Here is a 14,961-nt window from a genome sequence, read left to right on the forward strand (position 1 = left end):
AGATGCACATCAATGCCATAAGTCTCTTTAAATCACACTAGCACTGTAAATCTGTAACCCAAACTCCAGATGGTAGGCCAAGCCACTCCCTGCAGAATTGTTTACCCTCTGTACTTCAGGATGAGCCAACTTTTATCCACGCATCTCTTATCTCCTCTGACTGTTATTTCTATCTTCTGGCTTCCCTAATTTCTGTTCCCCCCTCCCATCCCAGGGCAACCAGAATCGCATTGGGAAAACAAGTGGGAAAAGAAGTGACCATAGGATGACTTGAGTTGGGAAGAACCTTAACAATCACCTGATTCCAACTCCTTGCCCTGGCTGCCCCAGGCCCCTTCCAGCCTGGCCTTGAACACCCCCAGGATGGGACACATACAGCTCTCTGGGCAGCAGTGCCAGGGCCTCACCACCCTGAAGTCTGTAATGTCCATCTCACTGCTGCATTCAGGATGTAGGTAGTACTACACAAATGGTGTTGGTACAGTCAAGACAGTACTGGCAAAAGCAAAGAGGTGGCAGCTCATACGGCACTGACTGGTCAAGATCCCATTCTAGACAACTGTAAATCCAACCACGCTGGACTCAGGTCTTTTTGTTGTATGGGTCATGTGGTCCTCTTGCTCCCCAGCAGCAGCTTTTATGTGCTGATTCTAATTACGTGAAATCAGAAAGCTGCTGCAATCAGAAAACCTCCACAGCACGCTGGCCCTTGGCTGCACGGGTCTGCGGCTACCTTCACAGTAAGGGCAAGCAGCATGGAGGAGGATTTAAACTCATTAAGGGTTTGAAGGTGCCGGGCCATAAATCACATCATAGATATAATGACTTGATTTTAATAGAAGTATTTAATGCCACCTCACCTGTGCTTCAGAGTCCTGAGTTTTAATACAGAGCACTAAATGAGGAGTTTGGGTTCAGAGATTACAATCTGCCTATGCCCGAATCTGATTACAGCCTAATCACCCACTCAGTGTTTTGTGCTTGATTCTAAATCTCTTTCTTTTTTCAGTTCTCTCTTCTTTCTTAGAACACAGGAATGATTATTTAAGCCTACAGTGGGCTACACCCAAATTACATAAATTATTTTCAGGCTGGGATGCAGCCTAAACACTCCATAGTTTTGTACTATTTGCTCACCTCACATTCTTCAAAGTAGTTAAAACACTAATAAACATATAGATATCTTAGTGTATCTGTGGTAATCTCTAATCTAAACTCGATTTAGCTTAAATTCGTATATAGCAGCAAGAGACCAGAGAAGGTATCAGACTCATTAACTTACATGTACGTACAAACTATAGGTGCTTGAGTGCTAATACCACTGCATTATACATGGGCAGACCAACAAAAATTAAATCCAGGAGACAGAAATAATAAAGTTTGGTACTCTGACATTTCAGGTGAAAAAAGGCTGCTTTCACAAAGCCACTGCGACCATTACCCTCCAATTAAGAGTTCCTAAACCCAAGAATCTTTAGAAACTCTACTGCTGTAGAGCTTGAAGCATGCCAAAGTAACACTAAACAGATCAAACTCTTTCAGAGAGACAGCAAGAATGCAACTGGGGGAGAAAATGGGTCTAGGTGAGGGAGAAGTAATTCTTAGCTGCCTCACTGGACAGAACAGACAGCTTCAGTTCCTATGCATGGACAATGGAAAGTAACTAGGAGCAAAGAGCAGTGTTGCTAGCTGTTAAACCAAAACTCGTATTTTCTAGTCTACGCATAGGCATAAAGGTATTTTTCTGTGTTGTTTTTGAGCTCAAAGGCTTTTACAATAGCATAAAAAATACATCCTATGGGTAAACACCACAAAAAGCTCAGGCTTACCAGGCTGCTCACTTCTACTGCAGGCACAGCTCCAGGACAAAGAGCAGAGAAACACAGGCTCAGACCCCCCACAGAAGCAAAAGAATCTCTACTCCCAGCACCCAAAGCTCTGGGCACACACCCACATTTACAGCTTCTCTGTTCCCCCCAGGTGCTCCTCTGCTCAGCTGTGGCTGATAGGTACCCATCCACAGCTTTAACTAACCTCCAGTAATTAAAGACAGTGGAAAAGTGCTTTCAGCTGCAGCATTACAGTCTGCTTGTGCCTACTTACCCACAAGTTAAAACAGTCACTATTCCTACTCCTTTAAACAGTAAACACAAGACAGTGAGGTCTTTTTAAAAGTTATTATTACTTTTTAAGCTGTTGTTAGACTTTGCTTTTTCTCAGGGAAGTTCAGGGCTGACTTACAGCCAATGGGCTGCACTGGGCAGCTGCCAGATGGCCGTATCACCTCTCAGAAGAGGTTTCCCTTTCTAGCTGTCCCTGTTATTTTTAGACAAAAAGCAATGCCTCAAAAAACAAAACAAAACAAAACCCAAACTGAGGGGGGGCAGGGAGGGAAAGGAGGAAAGGAGGAGTAGCTTCAAGTTACTTGGGACTTCATTTAGCTGCTACCTGATAAGTATTTGCCAAGGTCTCTTTGATTAGCTTTCTTAAAAAGTTTCCAGTATCTCTGTATGTGTGTGTGGGGGGGGAAATAGTCAATTATTCATAGCTCAGGAAGTCTGGAGATAAGGAAGAGGCTTTAATTTCAAAACAAAAGAATGCTTGGTCTGAAAACTGCCTGCAAAATAGCCAGCTTCGGAAACTGGAGAGGGAGTTGGTTTATTTGCTTGAGATGTTAACTTACTTTGGAAAGAGTGTTTAGGGTGGAAAAGCAGCTGGAGGAGAAACAGAGCGCAGGCTTCTGCCTGTGTTTCCAAGCAATTCCATGGAAGGTCAGGCAACGTTGGTGGAACTGATCCCTTGATTCCACATCAAATTACTCAGCTGCTTGTGTGCATTGCAGAGTGCTGCCAAAACACATCACTTTCTTGTTTTGATTCTCTGAGAATAAACTTCATCTTATTGAGCTGCTTTCCCCTCCTTCTACTCCTGCTGTGAAGGTTTCAGGTTAGCCAATGCCAACCGAGTTTGCTGCTGCCTCCAGTCCCTGGAAGACAGCGGTTGTGAAGAGGGGGAGGAACTGCTCTGTCCTCTACTCAGCCCACCTCAGAGAAAAAATCACAAACAGATGAACTTAGCTGTGTTTGAGCTGAGCCACCCAGCACTCAGCATCTGGTTAACTGCTATCCAGCTGCAGGGCACACTGCTGGCAGCTCAGAAAGGGTAGGAGGGTGGTGGGGAGCACCGAGGGTGTGTTTTGGGGTGGAGTTTTCAGCATACATGTGTACGTGTGGTAACAGTAGTGGTTGGACTGTTGGGACGGAGATACAGATGTGTCTGTAGGGGTTTACGGAAGGCTGGTGGAGAAGCTGGGAAGTGTAGGACAAATCCATGGAAGATAAAATTTTGTATGGTGTGGTGTAAGCAGTACAGCTCCTCTCCCAGTACATTCATCAGCTGCAAATAACAGAGCCATGTCTTTCTTAAGTAGTCCTGAAAAAAATAATGATCTATCACTTTAACTTGCTGTTACAATTTCTACTGATAAACAAAAGATTGACTACTGAGGGATTGGCACCAGTAGTGATGACTTGCTTCAGTAATCAGAATAAGAGAAAAAAAAAATTCCAACAAAGACCCCCAAGCTACAACTCAAAGTGAGAATCACCTGAATGTGCCCATTGAAGGTGCCCATGTGTTCTTTGTCATCACAGGCAGTCTCAATTAGTAGAAATATTAACTGCACTTGTGGAAAGCTTAGGTCTGCTGACCTTGTCTGTAAGGCTGGATTTATATTCCTGTGCTTTTATGACATTGTAAGACAGAAATGAAAAGCAAACATTAGGAAGAAAGCTACGTAAAAATCAGTAGCATCTCTGATAAAGGCACACAAGTCCAGCAGAAGTAAAATTTCAACATTCTGTTATACGAATATACTCCATTTTGAGTTAGCCAGTTACCTAATAAGCAATTAAATGTATTTCTTGTCATTAAAAATGGCTTTTTCACAGCAAACTGTAGCTCAGTTATCTTGTTTTGCAAGTATAGAGGAAAAATGGCAAGGCAATTAACATTGGGTTTGCAGGTTAAAAACCTCCCAACCCCAGTAAACAAGGCCTGCAATCAGTTTTAATTTGAATGCTAAAGCCCTTTGATTCTTAAACTGCATTTAGGCTAACTTAGTAATATTAGGCTAACATTGTAATATTAACTCTGGGGTTAAACTAGGCAGCTTCTGGGTTGGACAAGAGGCCAATTTTTGCCACCGGCTGAACAGAATAACGCACAGTCGTGCCTAGAGCCCCGGTGACATCTTAAGTGTACCGAATTTAGATCTCGCTGAGAATTGTGTATATTATTTATGAGATCAGATTGATTTTTCTCTTCTGTGAGGGAATAATATAGTGTATAACAATGGGTTCCTCCCTTCTCTTCTGTGCTGCTGGTAAAGTAATCCCTACACAAACACCGCATCGCTGCCAGGAGCACTGCACAGGTTGAACAGACTGCCTCACTTTGTAGCTCCTGTCTCTACTGGTGATTCACTAGGAACTCATGGACAGAAAGGAAATTTCAGCCTACCTCTCCTGTGAACACTGCATTACAAACATGGGTTTATTTAATCTCATTCCAAAGCACGTTAAAATCGAGAAGAAATGAAGCATGGGGAAGCAGAGGAGTAGGCTTCCTCCTTCCTCTCACCATATATTATGCATGTTTGCTTTTTCTTAGCTTACACCTGACATCCAAAAGACTGTTACACAATTTATGTTCATGCTTTTTTTTTTGATGGGATGAGGCTTCTCTTGTCATGAGGTATTTTAATAAAACATGATATTTCACAGGAAATACAGACTTGCAATGAGAGACTATGGCAGAATTTGTGTCCCGGCTTTCCGAACTGTGATGCAGATTACCTGACCCTGCTGAATAATTACTTGGTCCAGGAGGTGCTCCAGCTCCAGCTGTCTGTCCCTTTTGGCTTTAATTCTATACATTTTAAAGCCAGTGTGCTGAGTTCAGCATCCCTCCAGGCAGCGCTGGGTCTGGATCTGAGTCTAAGACTGGGATTATAGTGGATTCACTCCCCTGGAACATCTGGTTCTTACGATCTGTTGTTCATCAACCATTTCCCAAAAAGGAGGTTGATCTTCATTCAAAGAAGCCATTGTCCCTTAGCCTACCTGACTCCTTCTGCTTCATTATTCTACTGAAAGCTTATCTAGACTTTCTGTTAACGAGATGCTCTCTGCTTCTGTTTCATCTACACTCTCAGTGATGAAGCACTGCCCTCCTCTCCCTCCAGGAGAATGGCCCAGGCTATAGCAATGAGCCATGGGAAAGGGAACAAAGAGATGGGCTGAGGACAAAGCAAAGTTTGTTCTGCGTCTTCTGGGGCAATAAAAGCTGCAGAAGCTAGTTTGAATTGGGAGCCAATTACAAAATGTCACAGAAGCAATTTTTTTCTAATTTTTTTTTAAGTGCATTTGAAATCAGAAGAGGTCCATTTTTTTTTTAAATTCCATATTAATGTTTTTACTTATGTAAGCCATTTGGAAAGATTGCATATCCTCCCTTTCTGCTTCAGAACTTGAGAAGAGCTAGTTATATTTAAACCAGTGCCCCACTGCTCCCTGCATCAGGGAAATGCAGCAAGTCCAAGAACCTGAAAGTGAAACTCACAGCCCTGCAGTAAGTTAACTGTAGCTTTCAAGGAAGAGAAACAAGCATTTACTAGAACAGCACAATTCCGGTTTTGAACAGTCAAGCATGTACAAAACAGCTGCAAAGAGCTCACATGCTCCTCTACTCCAAAGCTGCTAAGTGGCAACACAAAACAACACCTTGAATCAATCAGAGGGGAAGAAAGGAGACACTCGGTGGAAAAATACCTCTCTGTTTTGGAAGAAGCTTCTGCACGGACACAGCATTACCTACTGCTGAGGGAGAAGTGTGTTGGGATCTGAAAGGATGCAACTCCAGTGCTGAGATCAGCTGCACAAAAGCAGAATCCTGCTTGCATGCAGCAGTGTGCCTAGCAGCGGGCTGCATGAGGGGGTTTGTTGTTGGCTGTTCTGCAGCCCCCCAGCGAGGCTGCTGTTTACATCAGTTACAGCAGTGTAGCTACGAGCCTGGCAAGAGACACAAACATGGCTGGTTTTCTGCTAGCTTAATCAGATGCAGGCTGCAGCCCTGAATCCACATTGCTGAAAACCTTCCCCTTCCCGCATTCCAGGCATTTAGAAGAAACACTTTGTGCGAGCTGAGTCTTTGTTTTGAACAGGAAGGATAATGTCATCACGCTGGCAGGGAGTGCCTGTGAATGTGGTTGTGATTCCCTCTCCAGTGCAAATCCCCCAGATGTGCTCAGCCCCTTGCACAGGACTCCACACTGAGAACAGAAGCCAAAGGGGCCTACAGCCCCCATTTGTGTTGCACATACCAAATGGTGACGAGGACACAGGAGCAATATAACTGATGCAAGAAGAGGAAGGGCAGGGCTGCACAGAAGGGGCTGCCAGGACCCACAGCAGACAAGCTGCAGTTGGCGTGGCATGGTGCTATTGGCATTTTGTCCTGCTTTGTTCACAGAATGGAGCTGTTCAATCCTTTTGTCAATAAGAAAGTTAACAGATAAAGTCCTTTCCCCAGTTCTTAGCTCTCTCCCAGAGAAAAATAATAATTAATAAAAAAATAAATCAAGGATGTTACCAATCCCACACAGTTCAAAGGGGGTGGCATTGCCCTTTATGGACTACTCTGTCTTCAGACCTACCAGGCTGAGAGGGCAGAATAGCCTTTCTGCTGTTCTGTTGTCATCACAGCTGTACAGGCTCCCCTGGTACCAAATCGATGGTGATGTGAGGAGAATACTATGAGAAGATGACATCTAGCCAGAGAATGTCAAAAGCTTGGAAGCCAGTTCATAGCAAAAGGGCAGTGAGGCATGGAAGATGCCAAAACAAGCTTGTCAAATGCATGCCAAGAAAGCAAAAAAATAAAAAAATAAAATGTGGTTAACAGAAAGAGAGTGCCTTTATCTCTGAAGCCTGAAAGCAGAAAGTGTCTGCTGGCTGCTCAGCCACATCCTAGATCATCAGCCAAAACAAATGAAAAAAAGCTGAGGCTGGGTGGAAGTTTGCACAGCCACACCTGGAGGAAGCAAGCTTCAGCCCTCTGTTTTCATGTGCTGCCAACAAGCAGGTCCTCCATAAGAACATACATCAAAATTATGACAACGTGTTCCCCGCTAAGTACATCTCCTATCAAACCAACAAACAAAAAAACCCACAACTGTCTGAAGAAGAACAATTGGCACAGGTAAGATGGCACAGTGATGCCTGTAAAAGAGCTAAAGTAAGAGGAGAAAATGGCCTTCTCTACAAAGTCTTCAGGCACCGAGCATCAGATGCTGGCAAGAGCCAGGGCTGCTGTAAGATACCCTGCAGTAAATCCAAACCCCTCATGCTGCCTCCTTCAATTTGGTATTCTTCATTTCCCATTTTGTTGTCTCCATGGCATTATCAGCTGGAAACGGACACGCTCAATGGTTTCAGAGACCTCAGATTCCATTATTCTGCACTTACTAATTATAAACGCTTTGCCAAATATCTGATGTTTTCACTGGCTGAAAGCCCATGTTTAATGGGCTGATAAAGAACAATACTGTCAGAGAATGGCATGTGATTGGTTACACGGGGCAACTGAATCCGTGCCCTCAGGAGATGCCCGCGCCTGCCCTAGTGAACACATAAATGAACATTCCTGGCTGAGAAACTGAATGAATGCTTCTCTCAGAAGAGAATTTCATGTTTAACTATTCCAAGTACTACCGAGCTTTCTTCTTCCATGCTGAAAGCTGAACATCAATGTGTGTTACTTTTCTGACCTGCCATCAGTGGCTGGAAGACAAGGTATCCAGCAGTCCAATCAAGTTGGGCCCCAGGGCAATCCAGTGTTTGGCACAGGTACTTCTTCCTTCCTTTAAAAAAAGGGAAGAAAGACAAACAGATCTATCCCAGTGCGACGGCGTCTACGTGCAGTAAGTACTTCTTGGTTTTAGAATTAAATTCTTTCTGGGAAACCATGACAAGGTACATTAACTAAACAAGGAGTTGGAGTGAGAGAGCAGAAGACCAAACATCTCCAACGAGATGGTGATCAGCAAGATAGCCTCAGAAAGCAGCTCAAGGATCTCAGCGGTACGGAGAGGCCCTTTTCCAGAACGTTCCTGCAGCTGCACTGGCTTCAGATAGTTGTTGTATTACTTCACTCTGTTTCATTTTTCAAAATGCCTTATGCTGGTGGAAAGGGGAAAATACCAAATGAGCGTTAGCACTTCTGGCTCCTGGATGCCCTGGGCCTTTGTCCTCTGAACTCTCTCAACTGCTACAAATGCCTTTTTCTCAGCCTTTGGAGGTTGCACTGACGTAATGGTTCTAATTTGACCTACAAGCTGAGTGGATGCTCATTCTGATGGCAGTCATATGCAGTAACATTTCCAGAAGAACTGTGTAACCCTTTTCCTTGAAGTCAAACACTCAGTCTAGTGCTGAGCAAAAAAATCACTTATTTCTCAAACATTCCCCCATGAAGTTGTTGATGCTGCAGAGATGGGGTGAGGGAAGGAATGAGGCAAAAAATCTACACCTCTGGACTTAAGCATACCAGAGGGAACCATGTGAGGGAGCAGAGAATTGCAGCAGAAGCAATGCGTGTGCAGAAAGCTCTGGAAATGATTAAACCCCAGAGCTGGCTTTCTAGCCACAGTCAGATCCTGACTTTTCCTGTTGCTGATTGTGTTCCTCACACCTTCCCAGTTATTTACCATTCATCTTACTTGCCATCTCACTCAGCTTCTTTACATAGCACTGTCTTCTCAGAAATAAGTGTCAGGGGTAAGAAAGGGAACAGAAGCTACCACCTCCCAGAGGCTCGTGATTACTAAGTCAGATTACAGACCTGGGGGTTACAGACATCTTTATAGGACTGTCTTTGTAATAGATGGAATATCATGAACCCAATTCTGTTCATAATATTCATTTCTGTGTTGAGTGAATGTTTCATTGGGTATCATCATATCAGCATGCAGCATCATACAAAGGTGGAAGTACCATGAGCATAACCTTTTCAGGCTAGCTAACCAAAAAAAAAAAAAAAAAAAAAGACTTCTATACAGTTTGTTTGGAATTCAAACACCACACTGAAAAGGAACTAACACGTTTTAACACACATCTTCATGAATGCTTTAACAAAAAGAGCAACTACAGACTGAAATAACCTTGCAGTGATATACCTGTTGCAGTGGTGGGCATGCCACACCACTAGATGAGTGGTCTATTCATCTACTCATCACAGACTGCTAGATGCAGATAAGCTTTTCCCAACCTGCTGCACCTGTCTTTTGAGCCATTAGCACGAGCAGAAAGACAAAGGGTGGATGAGCAGAATAACGAGCTGTAGTTGAGTCAGCTCTGGTTTCAAGCTCAGGTAATGCTTCAAAGTGCTCATTGCCAGTGATCTCACTCCAGTCACTGAAGTGCCTTAGTTTCACTTTTCATTCCCCCGGCTCAGCTGCCATGCTCATCACCTGGGGAGGAGCTCAGTTTCTATTTCTCAGCAGAGCCTTTGCACACTTAGGTTTCCTGCACTCCTACAAAGACTGTTTGCAAACTAAAGGATTCTTAAACATTTCCACAAGCACTCCCAACCATCTCCAGAAAAGGCCAGGACATAAAACTGTTAGAGAACATTCAAAGGAGGGCTACAAAGATGGGGAAGGATCTGGAGGGTAGGATGTATGAGGAGCAGCCAAGGTCCCTCAGTTTGTTCAACCCAGAGCAGAGGAGGCTGAGGGGAGGACCCATAGCCCCACACAGCCAGCATTCACAGGGTGTTTGGACAAGGATTTGGATTCTGCGTTGTTCTGTACGGGGTTCTAGGTGGAGTCAGGAGATGGATGCGGAGATCTTTGTGGGTCCCTTCCAACTTGGGATATCCTGTGATTTACGATCTTTGCCTGTTCTTGACTGCAATAGACCAGTGGCTGCAAGGACATTCCTTCACAGCAGCTGTTGAGATCAGTGAGTCAGTTTTAAATGCCTAAACACACATTCTGCACTTTGCTGAAACAGCTCAAAACATACACTTTCTGATGGGAAACTGCAGTCTTCCATGACATAAGCATTGTGTCCAAAGGTCAGTGGCAGGGAATGTATAAAACAACTTCATTCTTTCCTGTCGACTGCATCCAGGCTACTTTAGATCGCAGAAGTTTTGGTATTTTAGCTCTCAACACGATCCTATCTATTTAAGCTACATTTGCATCTGGAGTTTCGTTTTTTCCTCAGTGAGGGACTAAGCATGATGAAAACGAACGTCCTACCAACAACTTTGCACAAATGACTTCTGCTTTTTTTCTTTTCTCCTCTTCTGACCATCAAGTTTCACTTTTCCACACTTTCAAGTCCATCTCATGTAATCAGAACTGGTTGCAACACGTCTTCACAAGGAGTTGCATCAGTATATGTGGATGTGGAAACTTCCAAGTTAAGGGCAGAAGCAAATGACATCTTGAACTTTTTTACAAGGAAAAACACATGAGACTACATACTCCTGAATGTAATTTAAATTTAAGCTTCTGCCTATCTTGCTATTAAAATCCATCTCTGGAATGTAGACAGTGAGAGTCACCCATAGAAGGAATGTGCAGTTGGTCACACTGACGGACAAATGAAGAAAGGATGATTAGATACTTTCTCCATTAAAAAAAAAAGGGTTTGGGGTCTTCGTAACTAATTTATCTTGGCAGAACAAGGAGTCTGTGGCTGGCATTACTGCCTTTGCTTTAAACAGTACACCTTTTCTCCCTGACTTCCACAGAAAATCATTTGAAAGATTAAAAAAAAAAAAACCTTTTCCTTTTTATATAACAAATGGATATGGCCTAAACCAATAAGTGAGCATAAAATGAGTGCTTCTAATGTGACCACTGAGGCATTTCAGACTTAATTACATCTGAAGCAGACTTAACCACCCATTTCTATCTCGTTTCACACAAACAATAATTGCCTCTGTAGCCACACTGCAACACTATACAATTAACCACATCCTAGAGGAGCTGGAAAAGAAAAGAGAAAGAAAACAGCCTCCAGAGCCATCTGCCTGTGCCCCTGGATTGCTCCAGCAGCTGCCCCTGCTGCAGGAAGGACCAGGACCGTTCCTCTGGGCTCAATGTTTCCCTGCACTGGATGCCTGAAGCAGGTAGCGCTCCACTGCCCTGCTTCCCAATTCAGCTCTTCTTGACTTAGGCCAACAGAGGTCAGAGAAGCAATGAGGCCATTCTTCAGGCTATGCGTACGTGTATAAATGTTGAAGTTAACGTCCCCACATAAATCTTACCCTAAATCTTCTGTCAGAGACCATCCACCTGTGGTTTTACAGCTCCAAGGGTGCTCCTCTGGGACAAGGAACAAATCTGTTCCAAACACCATCAGTTTCATCCTTCTTTGATCTCATGGAATGGAAGAGACAGAAAACCACTTGCTACATGCTTAGGTCCTGTCACTGGCAGGGTTATCTGCAGCCTTACCTGCAGCCACATAGCTGAGATGCTCTGCAGACTCAAAGCCTAAGTGGTAGGAGAAGAGTTCAGGGTTCCCTTAGCACAATGGGTGATGCAGGTCAGGCTAGTGCCTTGCTGCAGTCCTGCTCAGCACTCAGATGCTCTGACCTACCAACGCCATTCCCTCTCCTTTTACAAACCACAGCCTGAACCAAGCACAAGCCATCAGAGGGAATGGGTGCAGGTGTATTGACAGAGCTAATGCCCAGTGCAAGTCACCTGCATAAGGGCCCAGCTCAGAGCTGTGGGAGCATGTCCCAGCCTTCCGGTTTCAGGCTTTTTAACACCAAAATTAGAAAAAAAAAAATCAATAAAAACACAACAGTCAACTAATAACTGACCCCAACATGAGCATGAGTTATAGCTCCAACATGGATGGAGGCTTGTTTTCTTGTTTGCAATGCAATGCCTGCAAGTTGCCCATTTGAGGAATCAACCCTACTTTAATTCTCAGAGTTGAGTAATACGGTGTTTTTTCTTCCTATTGTTTCCCTAATCTAGGAGTAATTCAGAGAGATGACAGCTCTGTGTATAGACAACAGTGTCAACACTGATGTGCCCTTAGCCAGAAACAATCTGTCTCTACATCTGGTTCTCATTTTTGAGCCCCTTACAAGGCTCTCTGAAGAGTCATAGCAAATGCCAAGTTGGAAGGACCACACAAAGATCATTGCGTCCAACTCCCTGCTCCACTCAGGACTACACAAAACCCAAACCCTATCTCTGAGAGCAGTGTCTCAATGCTCCGTGAGCTCTGGCAGCATGGAGCTGTGCTCACTGCCCTGGGTAGCCTGGTCCATGTCCATCGCCCTCTGGTGCAGCACCTTCCCCCGACCGTCCTCTGACACAGCTCCATGCTGTTCCCTCAACCTCTGTTGCTGTCCCCAGGGAGCTCAGCACTGTCCTCTGCCCCGTGAGGAGCTGCAGCCCCACGAGGCCTCCCCTCCTCGACCTCCACTGCTCTGGGCCAAACAAACCCAGGAGCCTCAGCCGCTCCTCACACCTGCTGCCCTTCCAGACTTCTCACTGTCTTCATAGCACTCTTTTGGACACTCTCTAACATCTCTCAGGTGTGCACACTTCCTTCAGTCAGGATAACATTTAAATAGTTGCTCAAACAAGTAAAAAGCAAGTCCTGGTCGAGTCTCATCACCAGCAATACCTTGCAGGGCCCAGGCTGCTGGTTGATTCTGGTTCCTCTATTTTGAAGTATCTGAAAACAGCTTCACAATAAATTCTCAATACTTCTGCACCATGGAGAAACTGGACTGTTCCCATTCCAGCTGTTCCCAGTGGTTTACTAAGAAAGCTTCTTTCTAAAAGACAAAGCTGCACCAGCAAACTGCCCAGCAACCCACCTTTCCACGGGCTTTGACAGATACCAGTACAGACTGACCAACAGGATTGTTCGCAGTCATTCCTACGGACACTTTGATACTGCACTTAAACTGGTGTGTGATCTTATTCTCAAGTTCAGAGGATGCATGGGCATTGTATTTTCGGCACTCCCACAGATCAACCTCCGTCAGTTAAAGATTTCTTCACATTTTCCTCCTTTGTCCCATTAGAGGGACGTTTGTCTTGATCCCACCTCAGAGACAGGAAAAGGTGAATACCTGGGAGTGACTCCCCGACCTCACATCTGCTCCATTAGCTGAAAATTCTGGGCAGACCTTTTTCCTCAATGTTTGGAAGTTGTTCCAATGATTCACAGCTGTGGCGCAAATGAAGAAACAAAAGTTTTATTGCGGTGACTTTTACAGTTAAGGCACTCACCAGGAACTAAACTACCTGCCACTGCACCAAGTCTAGAACGACAACTTAGTTAATGCTCCTTGGTAGCAAACAAGCTAAAGCGACTCACATCAAAGCACTTTGCAAATGTGAACTACTTCATAACCAGATCGTTAACTATTAAGTTTGCCACCAATATATTTGTAAAAGGTGAGATAAGGATCAGACAGGCAGAGTAACTTGTCCAAAGCCCAGTCAAGCTAAAGCAAAGGTGAAGACTGCTGATGCCAGGATAGCACACGCGCAGTGTGTTATGTGAGAGTTCATTTAAGTGCCGTTATAGAAAGTTGGCTCTGATTTCCTATAACAGGTCTGATTTCCTTCTCTGATACAATATAAAACCAGAGGAAGCCAAGCTCCTAGCTATGGCTCAAAGACACCTGTGGTTTTAAAAAATGCATTAAGTTCCCCTCCCCAACCAAACATTAATACCATGATTTGTTCAGAAAGCTGCAAAGAAGACTGAAAGACCTATTCTTACCAAAGTTTAGCCAAGCCAGGCAAGACTACTTCCCTCCAAATCAGTTTAGCAACTGTGTAAGAATTACAAGTTATCTAGCAGACAGTGGTTGCAAAGAACACTTTCGCAGGAAGAGCCTTGAAGCTGATAACTGTGATAAGCAAATTCAAGTGAACTGCACCATGGAGAAGCAGCAAAGCAGAGCTGCTCACATCTTGTTCCCAAGAACTCTGGAACTAAGTCACACCCTCTCACATGAGTTTGCATAGGATAATACACAGGCAGTATAGTAAGGTTTAGAGGTGTGGGTAAATCCAGTGTCCTCACAGATAACTTTTTATAGCACCAGAGAAATAACTGACATCCTGAATAGAGGAAATGTACAAAGTGTATTAAAGTATATCCAAATCATAACACACACCATACTGTATTCCTGTAGGTTAGCAGAGAAACAGCTGCCTCACCAGATCTGAAACATTCTGGTAGTTGATCAGCACAATTTGGAACCTACTTTGTAATTTTACTCATTGATGTTTTTGTTCTTACTCACTCCCAATGTCCCCTCAGCACAAGTGTGGTAACAGCCATTTGTCCATCGTCTCCTGGCCCACAATGGCTGCAGACAAAGTTAATCTGCACCCACTAAGGTGCACCTGAACAAGAGTTGCCTACATTTGTGTTGCTTCCCCTGCGGTGCCCAGAAGAGGAGAAAGACCTTAAGTAGAAGACAATATCAGAAGAAAAAAAAAAAAAGGCCAAACCATTTCTTCCTCTGAATCAACAGTGAGTCACAACTCTGACGAACAAACTGGAGTCTGAAGCAGCACTGCACAGGAAAATGCCCTCCCTTCAGTCTGGCTGGTAAGAACCACACGAAGAAATAACCATGGGCAACAGCGGCTTTTCTGTCCGAAGATCAATTGCATTGGTAATTTCTGTCTTATTGTCATTGCTTTTTCACCCCTGAGCAAAAACCACTCATGTGCTACATAGAAATAGAGGCTAAATTTACTCTTCATCAGATATAACCAAGACCTGTTCGAGTTCTCATCTTGACCACAATGTCCCACGTTAGTATTTGTTAGTAAGGGCCATCTATTACCAAGATAGATACTACCCTCCAAACAGGGATACATTCCTTCCC

General features: G+C 44.1%; 1 protein-coding gene across 2 annotated transcripts in view; it reads right to left on the reverse strand.

The window, feature by feature from the left end:
- The window catches only part of RMI2 (RecQ mediated genome instability 2), a 75,287-nt gene extending 73,413 nt beyond the window's left edge, over window positions 1-1,874 (reverse strand). For both annotated transcript variants that reach the window (XR_006931459.1, XM_015294232.4), the window contains exon 1: window positions 1,830-1,874. The gene's annotated coding sequence lies outside the window, so the exon portion shown is untranslated. The remainder of the gene's footprint in view (window positions 1-1,829) is intronic.
- Window positions 1,875-14,961: the final 13,087 nt, after the last annotated feature.

The sequence above is a fragment of the Gallus gallus genome, chromosome 14, assembly GCF_016699485.2.
Source record: "Gallus gallus isolate bGalGal1 chromosome 14, bGalGal1.mat.broiler.GRCg7b, whole genome shotgun sequence".
Classification (NCBI taxonomy): Eukaryota; Metazoa; Chordata; class Aves; order Galliformes; family Phasianidae; genus Gallus; species Gallus gallus.